The sequence below is a fragment of the Papio anubis genome, chromosome 5, assembly GCF_008728515.1.
Source record: "Papio anubis isolate 15944 chromosome 5, Panubis1.0, whole genome shotgun sequence".
Lineage (NCBI taxonomy): Eukaryota > Metazoa > Chordata > Mammalia > Primates > Cercopithecidae > Papio > Papio anubis.
The window spans coordinates 87235883-87248292 of record NC_044980.1 but is presented as its reverse complement, the minus strand read 5'-3'; the positions used below and the strand labels follow the sequence as shown (position 1 = coordinate 87248292).

The following is a 12410-nucleotide window of genomic DNA, read 5'->3' as shown; positions in this document are numbered from 1 at the left end:
ATATAAATAACATAATTTCTCCTAACAAGTATCTTATCGCATATTGCACAGACTGAACTTTAAGGAAAAAGTCCTGAGAGGCAGGCTGGGAAGGTAGGGACTATTACCTTCCTTTTACAAAGGAGGAAACTGAGGCTTAGGAGTTTGAGACTTGTCTGAAGCAAGTCTGAGTGGCAGAGCCAAGTCTTCTGCTTCCTAATCCAGTATGCTGTTCCCACGAAGCTCCACTGACTCTAAGGTAAAGGGTCTTAGATTGAATGTTGATGCTTTAAAGGTATCAATTATTTAGGTACTGATTATCCAATTCATAGATTTTCCATATCTTTTTCTTCTCTTCCCCCTTCCTCTAGGATAACTACTTTTGCATCAGTATAAGGAAATGGAATGCCACTTAGGTGTTCTGGTAAAGGTTTGGTATGGCAAAGAGGCCAAAAACTAATGGCAGAAATGAGGTTTGCGGAGCCAATTTTATTCTTCCTTTTTCCCACTATCTTACACGACTCTGAATGATCAAAAGTTGGCCATTCATAAGGTTTCTATTAAGTGGGGTTTTCTTCTGTACAAAATGTTTAGAAGAGGTTAGCAAGGGGGCTGTAAAGGCAAAGATTGGAAACTGAATGAGCCAATTACATTTTTACAGAAAAAAAGCTCTACTTTTTCAAATAAAGATTAAACAACAAAAAAAAAATCTGTTCTGCTGAGAAGTTATGTGAAGGTGGGGCAAGGCTTTTCAGTCACATTAAACAAGGCATACTATACAAAGTAGAGTGAGCAATTCCAAATTTTAAGATTTTTATAGCAACACTATTTCTTAGGAGGTGCAAGACATGCATGTTTTTGATTTCTTTGAGCCTGGGGTTTTATGAGTCTCAGGCAGGACTGGGCCATTCACATCATCCCATCAGTTGATGCTCTCGTTGGAGTGCAGTGGAAGATGCCTGCATCCAACAATCATTCAGTACAACACATGACAGTATCCCTGGGGGAGCCCACTTCAAAAAAAGCATTTAAGTTGGAATATTGAATGTCCTATTCTTTTGCAAACTACAGTATATTTTAAAAAGAAATCTCATCCAAAATGATTAACACTTCCTACTGTTCAGGAAAAAAGCCTGCCCTTTCAGACTAACAGCTGTGGATCATTAGCTCTCCAGTGATGAGATGTGTTTGATGAGTATTTTTCTTTCTAATTAAGAGATGAGATTCTCTATTTGACTGTCTCTTCAGAAAGAAGTGAAGAAAAAATTTTCTGCCTACATGGAAAGGCCATCTCCTACAAAACAATTAATTATTTCAGAGTCCTTTTAGAAAATCCTTTTCCTTCCTAATTTCAATTCATTTTTTTCTTAAACTTAACATACATTTACACTCAGACCTTCACAGTATTAACCCATTTTTTACCCAACCTTCACCCCCTAATGTTTTCCTGTATATTTCATCATTCGATAATATCTATTTCAGAAAAAACAGAATGAAGAAATGTGCCAAAAGTGCGTATATGCTTAGAAGAGTTAATCTGGAAGGACTTTTTTGGGTCCTAACACAGAACATTTGGTATGAGAATGTTTCTTGATGTGAGAGAGACCTCAAATTAGAAAGATAACAAATACACAGGATATGCCTTTTGAGGAACTAGGCAATGATTAGGGGGAAAATTCAAGGTGTTCATCAATATATAAAAACTGGTTATAGTAATGAATACTTAAAAGGCAATTATTTTAGCTCTACCAATAAGATTGGCCTCAAAGAAGAGAGCTGGATAAAGTGAGACCTAAAATACACTGCTTTTCTTTTTGAAAAAGCCATCATCAGAGTTGGCAAAGAGGTAAAATTTCTGAATTGCAAACTTGATTGAAGAGAAGGATAGTCAGAAGCCAATGAAAGCACTGTTTGTGAATTAACCCCACCAATTGTCTCCTTAAATCCTTTTTGGCACAAGAGAGGGAATATAAAAAGAAGGAGGATCAACTTTCAAACATTTCGGTGCTGAGCTGCCACTTTTCTCCCTAGGGCACATTTGGAAATATGCAGGGATGTTTTTAGTTGTCACAATGACTAGGGTGGGAGAAGGGAAATACTGGCATTTGGCGGGTGAAGCCAACGTGAATCACTCTGAAATATGTGTGACAGTCATACCCAATGAAGAATTTTCCTGCCCCAAATGCTAAAAGCACTCCTCTTTGAGAAAAGTTGTCTGTTTCTCACATAGATAATAGAATATTCTATAATTAACTTAGAAAAGAAGAAACTATATGTATATATACAAGTGTATACAGAAAAAAAAAAGCTAGGTATTATTTCCTATGTGATGGCATGAATTATGACTTAGAGTAAGTCAGTAGCAGAGAAAAAAAATTGTCCTTATAAGCATTTGCACTAGATATTCCTATTAATGTTTAACATTCCTTAAAAACATGCCTAAAGGACTGGAGGTGAAGCCCTTATGCCCATTTACACTCACTCAAATTAAGTCAGGCTCCACCACATCACCAGAGTCTTCAGAACCTAGTCTTCTGGGAAGGGGGTGGTTTTGCCTTGATTTAAATAGCCAGATGGCACCACCACCTGTTCAAAGGTCTTTATTTCTGGTAGGTTCCACTAAAGGCTTTGGTACCACCTCCATTCAACAAGGGAGAGGAGATAGGCAAAGTGAACCTAATTAATTCCTAGCATAACGATAACCTTTTCAAGGTGGTTTTAAAGTATGATGTGTTGCTCTTTTGAAGAGAGGCTTTGCTTTGTTTGGACAATTTTCTAAAATACACGGTAGCAGGGAATTGATGGCTACCTTAGACCCACTGAATCGTTCCAACTTATTTTGCTATTTCCTGTGATCATGCCACAATGATACAGTGAGCATTAATATGCCCAAAAGAGCCTCATGTACAGTGGCATCTCTCCTCTCTCTTAATTAGAATGAAAACTGCCTTCTTTTTGACTAGTTTCAGCCAGATACCAAACTGACAAGACTTGATCTGTTGTGTTTCGTTTTGTGTGTGTGTGTGTGTGTGTTTCTTATGTGTAGAGAAAAAAAAATCAAAGTGCACTATCTACCAAATGCCTTTATATTGAGTAGGCAAAATGTGTCAAAAGAACTATCTATCTCTGTTCTGGTAACAGGATGAGGTATATGGGAAGGAGTAGAAAAAAAGTGAGAAATTGGTTGATTTATTGGCAAGCTGTGACTTGAATACATATACTGAAACTTTATTTATTGATGGTGTTGAAAAAACATTGTTTCTTCGGGTTTACTAGGATGAACAAATATACATCAGAAAGTTCCAATTCTTTATATTGTGAAAATGTATGCTGGGTTTTTGAAGTTGCTATCTGAAACCTAAAGTCTACAATCTTAGTACATCAATGCTTTTTTGAAAAACATAGCTTGACTCTATCTGTTAAAGAAGCAAGTGTGACAACTAGATAGGACTCATTTGAAGATATGCTACATACAAGCCACGAAAGCACCCAGTGAAGAATCTCCACAACAAAATGGACCCAAACAACCTCAAAGATGGAGCTATCAACTAATCATAGCATAGTGCACACTACTTTCCTTGATGGAGATATTATATCAATAGAACCTGCCAGACAGAAGGCTTGGGAAGTTATTTATTTATTTAAATTTTTTTTCAGCTTACAAGTTGTACTGATAATTTGTGTCATTTTTATCAAAGTCAGAGATGAAAGGCTCTGGCTTTGCTTTGAGAACACTGACAACTCCAAAATGTAAAGCCCAGAGTATGTCCAACTTGAGCATCACATAACCACACATGAATAACTGATAAGAAATTCCTGCAATGTTGTGAATTTAATGTTAGTAAAAGTTTGGATGTAGAATGAAAATGACAAATGCTTATAGATGCCTGGAGAATGTTGATTCTCCGAGGTCCCTTTCATTAGAAATGAGTCCGTTACCTTTATAGCTTGTAACACCTACCATGGTATCAAACACAGTTGATGTTTTAATTTTAACAGCTTTATAATTCACAGAAGTTCAGCTCATTCAAAATCAGGCTGCAAGCAGAGTCATTTTTGCAGACTACAGATCAGCACGTATTTATTATTTTAAATGACCAATTAAGAGGAATTGATATTATGTGGCCTGTGAGGAAGCTACTGGAATCAAGTAACAATAACTCTAAAAAATGCTCAAGGACTACATCAGAGAAACATTTAAGAATGAGTTAAGGCTGTTAACCTCATTGAAGCTTGCCTTTCTCTAGTGCCCTGTTTTCCCAGGATCCAACTTTTTCTCGAAAGACCCACAACTGTCTCACCAGTGCTAGGGAACTCACAGTCCATGCTTTAATTATTTTCTAAGGAAGACAAAAAAGGGTTTTAATGTTGGATCTCAGTGTATTTTAGCTTTTCTTCTTATGCCTCCAATGAAAAAGATACCTTTTTCATGATACTCTAATCATTACATGATGTGCTGATATTCCTTCCTGCCTTTCAAGTTTTCAAATTATTGTTTAACAAAATTGCTACATTCACTGTGATCTTTTATTTCAATGTATTTTATGGAAATTGACAATTTCTATATATTTTCTAAGGCATTAGAAGTGAGGTAAACATTTATTAAAGCTTATTAAATGCAGTTTCCTTTTAAACTTTTAAAGAAATGAATGTTACCACTATTTTTGAAATCAATTTTTGATCAGTTCCCCTTTGTGTATATAAATGCTGTATCTAGACACACAAATCTCATACCAATGTTTGCTGATGTACAAAATGTAAAATTTTCCCTAAGCTTGAAATCTGGCTTTAAAGCTATCTCCATCATGAACAGGTACAATATTTAGGGCAACAGCTGGCACTTCAGTTGCTCATGGGGGGAACCTCCCTCTGTTCTCTATACTGTGCCAGAAAATAGGATACCCAGCTATCTAACAAGCCAAACACATGTTAGTAAAGTCTGTGATACAAGTTACTTTAAAAATTAGTCCTTCAGTCTTTACACCTCCAGCTCTATCTCACTGAACAGGAATGTCTTTAAAAAAGCAGATGATCAATTATGGTAATTCCTTTTTTTAGTAGCTGATGTGCAGAGTGTTGAATTCTGCCAAGTTTTGGGATATCTGGTAGCACTCTGACTTTTTTCCACTCAAATTATTTCACTCAAATTTATCCAACTTATCAAGACTCTCTTCCCTGGGCTACTGACTTCTGATCTTTCTTTTTTATCCTTCATGATATAACCTTGCAGTTATTGTTGATTATTCTTTGTCCGGATTTAATATCTTCATTTAAATCTGAAAATCACAGAGCCAAAGTCAGAAAGTGTGTTTTTAAATTTTCGCCCTCATAAATAGATTTAAGACCTAATAATATCGTATATTTCAGCTATCGTTTATCAGCTTTTGAAACTTCGTCTCCCATTCCATCTTATAATTTTCTAATTTTCTCCTTCACTGGTCTCATTCCCCCAATCCCTCTGTTCTGGAAAAACTTCAAGAGTTATGTTTAGCAGCTCTAGCTATGTCTGAACAGTTCTCTTTGCAATTCAAATAATCATCTTAGGCTGATTTTAACAGCCTTCTTTACTCCATTCCATCTTTTACCCTTGCTGCGTAATGTTTACTGATGAATGTCTTTCTCCCATTTATTTCTTAACAGCTCTAAGTGGTCTAGTTACCGCACGGGAAGCCTAAAGGTTTGAGCACTAAGTATACATTTCTCTTGGCTATTTTCCACACCTCTAAACATTCTCTTAAATGCAATGGGGCTTGTGTTTCAATGGTAACAGAAGTTATCAGAGAACACTAGTTTAGACAGCAAGCAAGCCGAACTCCAACTGTTCAAACAGCCTGACTTTTACAGTAAAAGGAAAGGCCCTGGGCCAAGACCACTGAGATGAGCAGGTATTTTTAGTTCACTTGTAGGCCAGCTCTAATGTAATTCTGAAATGTTTTCTTCAAACCAAACCCGACTTTTTCAGGGCTGTCCAAATCTGTTTTCTTTTATAGCAAGTACAAATTCTTGGAGCAAGGGAAGCATGCGTATCATTTGCAATGCTGCTGCATGTCTATGGTGTTGATGCCCGATGGCTCAAATTAGTCCGCAAAACAGATGAGCGCATTGTAATTAGCTCTTGTCAAACTGTTAGAAATACAAAAACCAATTCCACTGTAATAAAAATTATGAAAAAGAAAAATCTCTCCTATCATTTTCAGCCAAAATAGTTCCTGAAATGTCTGTAGTTTAGGATTCCAGAGTTCTAAAAGAAGGCCATTTCATTTTCAGAAAAGCTTTCACTTCATTGACATGGAGATGCCGAGATGTATTATCTTTCAGGCATTTTTCTCATTGTAGCTGATTGCCCATAAAGCCTCGTTTCTAAAAATGACCTGTCAGGAGTGGACATATTTTGTTGAGCCACACGGCACTGATGTACAATTCTCAAGAAACATTTATACTTCTCTGAGTACTGTTTTAAACCAAATTTCCTGAAGTTTTTAAAATCAATGATTTACTGTGATCAATTTTCCAGAATAATTGAATATTGCATTCTATTTAAACAAAAGGGGATGTTAAGCAGGCATTAATCATAGGTTCAGATGTGATGTCACACTCTCACATGATGATCCTCAGTTTCTTGTTGACAATTTACTTGGATATTCATTGTTGGGACAGTGACTCTAAAGACTACTTTGCTCAATCTTTTAAATTATTCACAAGCTTCAGGAAGGTTTTAGATGTCTCTGAAATTTAATGTCCTCTCAAGGAAAAATGTGAGCTATTAGTAGATGGCTATTGTAAAAAGCAAATGTAAATACGAACCAAATGATGGTGCTGTTTGTGATTAGGTCAAGGATACAAAAAACAAAAACAAAAACAAAAAAACCCTTCTACATGTCTTCTGAAATTTTCCAAAGATAAATTCAGGTGTATTTGTGGGAATGAGCACAATAATGTAAAATTAAACTATATTTAAAAGTAATAAAATTACTATATACAGAAAATTCAGGTGCACACCTGTAGTCTTAGCTACTTAGGAGGGTGAGGTAGGTGATTGCTTGAGCCCAAGAGTTCAAAACTGCAGTGCACTGTGATTGAGCCTGCGAATAGCCATTGCACTCCAGCCTAAGCAACAGAGTGAGACCTTGCCTCTTACCAAAAAAAAAAAAAAAAAAAAAAAAACCAAGATGATACAAAATGGATAATAGAACTAAAACCACAAAACCTCTAGAAGAAAGTATTTGTGGCCTTGGGGTAGGCAAGGTATTTATTCACAACACCAAAAGCATTCTCTCTCTCTGTGTGTGTATAAATGTCTGTGTGTGTGTATGTGGGTGTGTGTGTGTGTATATATATATGTGTATATATATATACACACACCTACATGCAGTATATTAAAAAAATTTGGCCATATTAAAGTTAAAAACGGCCGGGCGCGGTGGCTCACGCCTGTAATCCCAGCACTCTGGGAGGCCAAGACGGGCGGATCACGAGGTCAGGAGATCGAGACCATCCTGGTTAACCCGGTGAAACCCCGTCTCTACTAAAAAATACAAAAAACTAGCCGGGCGAGGTGGTGGGCGCCTGTAGTCCCAGCTACTCGGGAGGCTGAGGCAGGAGAATGGCGTAAACCCGGGAGGCGGAGCTTGCAGTGAGCTGAGATCCGGCCACTGCACTCCAGCCTGGGTGACAGAGCGAGACTCCGTCTCAAAAAAAAATAAAATAAAATAAAAAAATAAAGTTAAAAACATTTGTGCTCCAAGAGACACCCTTAAGAAAATGAAAAGATAAGCCACACATTGAGAGAAAATAATTGCAAATCATATATCTGATTAAGGACTTGTATTCAGAGTATATAGGGTACTTAAAACTTAATCAAAGACAAAAACCCCATTTAAACAATGGGAGAAAGATTTAAATAGACATTTGACCAAATAAAACAGCTGAATGTCAAATAAGCACATGAAAAGATGTTCAAAATCATTAGTTACTAGGGAAACATAAATTAAACCACAATGGGATACCACTTCACACCCACTAGAGTGGCTGTAATTAGGACAGAAAGTACTAAATGTTGGTGAAGATACAGAGAAACTAGAACACTTATATATCGTTGGTAGGAATGTAAAATGGTATGGCTACTTTGGAAAACAGATTGTTAGTTTCTTAAAAATGTAAACATACATTTACTACATTAACCAATTATTCTATTCCTATCAAAGAAAAATGAAAACATATGCCTACATAAAGATACATACATGAATGTGCATTGCAGCACTATTCATGCTATTCCCTAAATAGAAACAATCCAAATGTTTATCATCTGGTAAATCGATAATCATAATGTGCTATATCCAAGGAATACCATTCAGCAATAAAAAGAAGATACCTGTAATCCCAGTACTTTGGAAGGTGGATCACTTGAGTCCAGGAGTTCAAGACCAGCCTGGGCAACATAGTGAGACCTTGTTTCTACAAAACAATTTTAAAAATTAGCTGGGAGTGGTGGCGCATACCTGTAGTCCCAACTAGTCACCTGAGCTTGGAGTTCAAGTCTGCAGTGAGCCATAATTACATCACTGCATTCCAGCCTGGGCAACAGAGTAAGATCCTGTCTCAAAAAAATAAAAATAAAAGAAGACACTACTGACACATTCTACATCATGAACTCAAAATCACCACAGTAAGTGAAAGAAGTCAGATGTAAAGGACAAAGTATATGATTCCATTTATATGAAAAGGTCAAAAAAGGCAAATTCCTAGGGACAGAAAACACATTAGTGGTTTCCAGGAGCTGGAGATGGGAGTGGGGAGGACTGTATCAGTCATGAAGGATCCTCTGAGGTGATGGTTGTACAACTCTGGAAATTTACTAAAAACCAGTGAATTCTATACTCAAAATGGGTGAATGTTATGACATACAAATTGTATTTCAGTAAAATAAAATTTCACCTATTCTTTATATTTCATTTAAAATAAAAAGTGCTAAAAGTAAATACACAGTACACAAATAAATAAATCAAATAAAAAGTGCTAAACTTTTGTGGAGGTAAATTCCAATACAAATAACTGAGAGAAACTAGGCTGAGAAAATTAATGGTAAAGAATCTTGGGTATATCTTGCCAACACTTCCAAAATATTTTAAAATGTGAGTCGATGACACTATCCACATGATGATTCTTTGGACAGTTGGTCCTCATTTGAGTTCGGAGAAGTTTCACTAAAGCCACTACAAAATAGCTAAAGCAAATATCAACATCAATCTTTGCTAATTATAATTGGAAAAGCAGGGTCCTAGAGGCAGGTGATGGAAAGTGGCAATATAATGCTACCACCATACGGTGAGACTATCATGCAACTGTAACAGTTCCAAATTCCTATGAAAAATATAATCAGTTAAAAAAAATTTTTTTTGAACGCCTTACTTTCTAAATAAGAAATGGCTGAGAATATGAAAAAAAAATGCTAAGGAAAACTCAGTGAGAGAAGACATGGAAAGAAATAGAAAAGGAAAGAAGGACAGCTTAGCTCAACACACAGAAAGAAAAAAAAAAGTTAAAACAAAAACAAACCTTGGCACAGGAGAACGAGGATAGGGTATTCAAAGTCATCTTCTCTGCCCCGAAGAAAGCACTACTGGATAAATATGACAATGTTTTCTATTTCGTAATCTTGGGTGAGGAACACTTTTAATTTGGGCCTAGAGTCTTAGGTTTTCATTTGCATACCTCAGTGGTCTCTGTTGCCAGGTTACCTATGGTACCACCTGTATCAGGAAATAAAACTTCTTACCCCCACATTCATCTACGGGAAATACAGCAGGAACACATGTTAGGAGGGATTTATTTTTCCGGTCAGCAACAGTCAGTGCCTCCCTTAGGTTGGTTGGGTTTGTTTTTCTCAATATATTACATCAAAAAAATAGAAATGAAAACTGCTGAACACAGCAGGACAAGTGAAATACACCTGAAAACCGCTTCCAACTGTTTTTATGCCAGCACTTCTAAAATTCTAGGATAATCCTGTATCTTCCTATACTGCTACAAAACATTTCTTAATATTTTTCATGATAAAGCTTAATACATGTGTTTGTAAGCTAAGTTATATAATATTAAGCATGGAAAAGCAGGTGGGCCCTGGCAGATTTCCCGTTGTTTCTACAGCCAATTTTTCTATCTATCAATTGCTGCAATCTAAACTGCCTCCGTGTTCTACTGTCAGCTTTTCTGGAGCTATTCTATCTCCCAGGGAGACAGGTGTGGCTTTGTTCTCTAAGTGCATGACACTGGGCAGAATCCAGCTCCCCTTTCACTAGTTCACTGTTACGGCAACATTGCACTTCTTTCATTTATGTCTTTGCCTTTCAGATATGTTTGACCACACTCCTGTCCAGCAGTGTTCACCACATTTCTTGCTCTAATGAAGACATCCACTCAGTGGCAACTCTGGATTCAGGGTTTACTAGTGTAATAAAGAGACAGCAATGTGTTTCCTCTTTTCTAGCTTTACATCAGTCTTGAGGAGGCATGGAATAGTGTACAGCCTTTAAATACCAGTTAGAAAAGAACACTGGCTCAAGACTGTCTTGGTCTCAGTCTCATCGCCAATTAGAGCAACGGTAAATGGAATAGAGTTGGTGTCAAAGAGAGGGCAACATGCTACTTAAAAGCAAAACACACATCATACCATCTATCACGAAATGCTCTGGGTTGTCTGCATAGCTTTGTTTTCCTCTCCTTTATGTCTAGTTTATGCAAAACGGAGAGTAACTGGCATACAGATGGGGAGGAAAAGTCTAAAAAGGAAAACACGAAAAGGTAAAGTAAAAAGGGCTGAATAATGCTAAGACTTCTCCCATAAAACAAGTAAGCTCTTTTTAATTGAGAAATTTTATGGATAATGAGAGCCCTAAATCAGCTGAAACGTTTTAGTGTTCAAGGTAAAATAGGTATGTATAAATATGTTTGCCAAGTGTGTACATGAATATAACATCTTTGTGTATATGGATATAACATAAGATGTGCGTATACAAATTTATATCATATGTATATTTATCTGTCCTTTTATTTATTCATCCCATGGGAAGTGTGTATCCATAAATATTAAGTAATTATATGTGGGCCCCTCTTCCTCAACTGTAAAATTAATATATCAATTCAACTGTACTATGAAAATTCATTAAATGCTGTTACTGTTTATCTCACTTCTAAGAAATATTTTTACATGAATTAACATAGTACTGTTAATATATTTAAGGATTTTTATTATTTTGAAACCTAAATAGGAATTAAATATGAAGCTGGATTTAAATAATTTAATTAAATAAAATTATTACCATGAAAGAATAATTATAACTAAGCATTTCTATGCCCCAGAGGATCATTTAACTTCTTTCCCTTTTATCAATTTCAATTATATGTTTTTATTTGTATTCCCATATTGCAGATAGAAAAACTGAGTTTTGGGTAAGGCAAACATTTTCTATCACGTGCAATGGCAATCATTTCTAATCTCTACTTCACAATCTTATTTCCAAAAATAAGGTGGTAAAATTTGACAGGATTTTAAACAATTTTTATAGCCTCTCTTCAAGATTGTATGAAAAAATTCTAAATATATATTTAAAGATTATTGAATATAAATGAGTATACTTATTTAAGGGTATTATTTTATTAATGTACTCTAAAAATTTCTCCTTGTCCATTAAATAATGTTTTTTTCTTCTTTTTTCTTCCTCCCCATTTTAAGATCCATTTTAAAGACTGTGTTAAAGATAAAAGGTGTCAAAGCTAAGAAATGCTCTTGATAACAGGTACTGAAAACCTGTAACAGAGAAGCCCTATATCTTGTTGAAAATCTCTTATCATCTCAAACCTTCAAGACTCACCCAGTGCTTTGGCACAGCTAAACTGTGTCTGGGCTGGGCGTGGTGACTCATGCCTGTAATCCCAGCACTTTGGGAGACCGAGGCAGGCAGATCACAAGGTCAGGAGATCGAGACCATCCTGGCTAACATGGTGAAACCCCATCTCTACCAAAAATACAAAAAATTAGCTGGGCGTGGTGGCGGGCGCCTGTAGTCCCAGCTACTTGGGAGGCTGAGGCAGGAGAATGTCGTGAACCTGGGAGGCAGAGTTTGCAGTGAGCCAAGATCGCGCCACTGCACTCCAGCCTGGGTGACAGAGTGAGACTTTGTCTCGAAAAATCAAAAAAAAGAAATCTGGGTGTGGTGGCATGCCGCATGCCTGTAATTCCAGCCACTTGGGAGACTGAGGCACGAGAATCGCTTGAACCCATGAGGTAGAGGTTGCAGTGAGCTGAAATCATGCCACTGTACTCCAGCCTGGGCGACAGAGCGAGACCGTGTCTCAAAACTAACAAACAAACAAACAAACAAAAAAACTGTGTCTGGCTTACTATACAGAAGGAGTTGAAACTTGCTACCTCT

At 36.6% G+C, this 12410-nt stretch overlaps 1 protein-coding gene across 1 annotated transcript in view; it reads right to left on the bottom strand.

Moving 5' to 3' along the window:
* LOC116268621 (multiple C2 and transmembrane domain-containing protein 1-like) overlaps positions 1-12410 on the bottom strand; it is a 174877-nt gene that overhangs the window by 101613 nt on the left and 60854 nt on the right. The window lies entirely within an intron of this gene.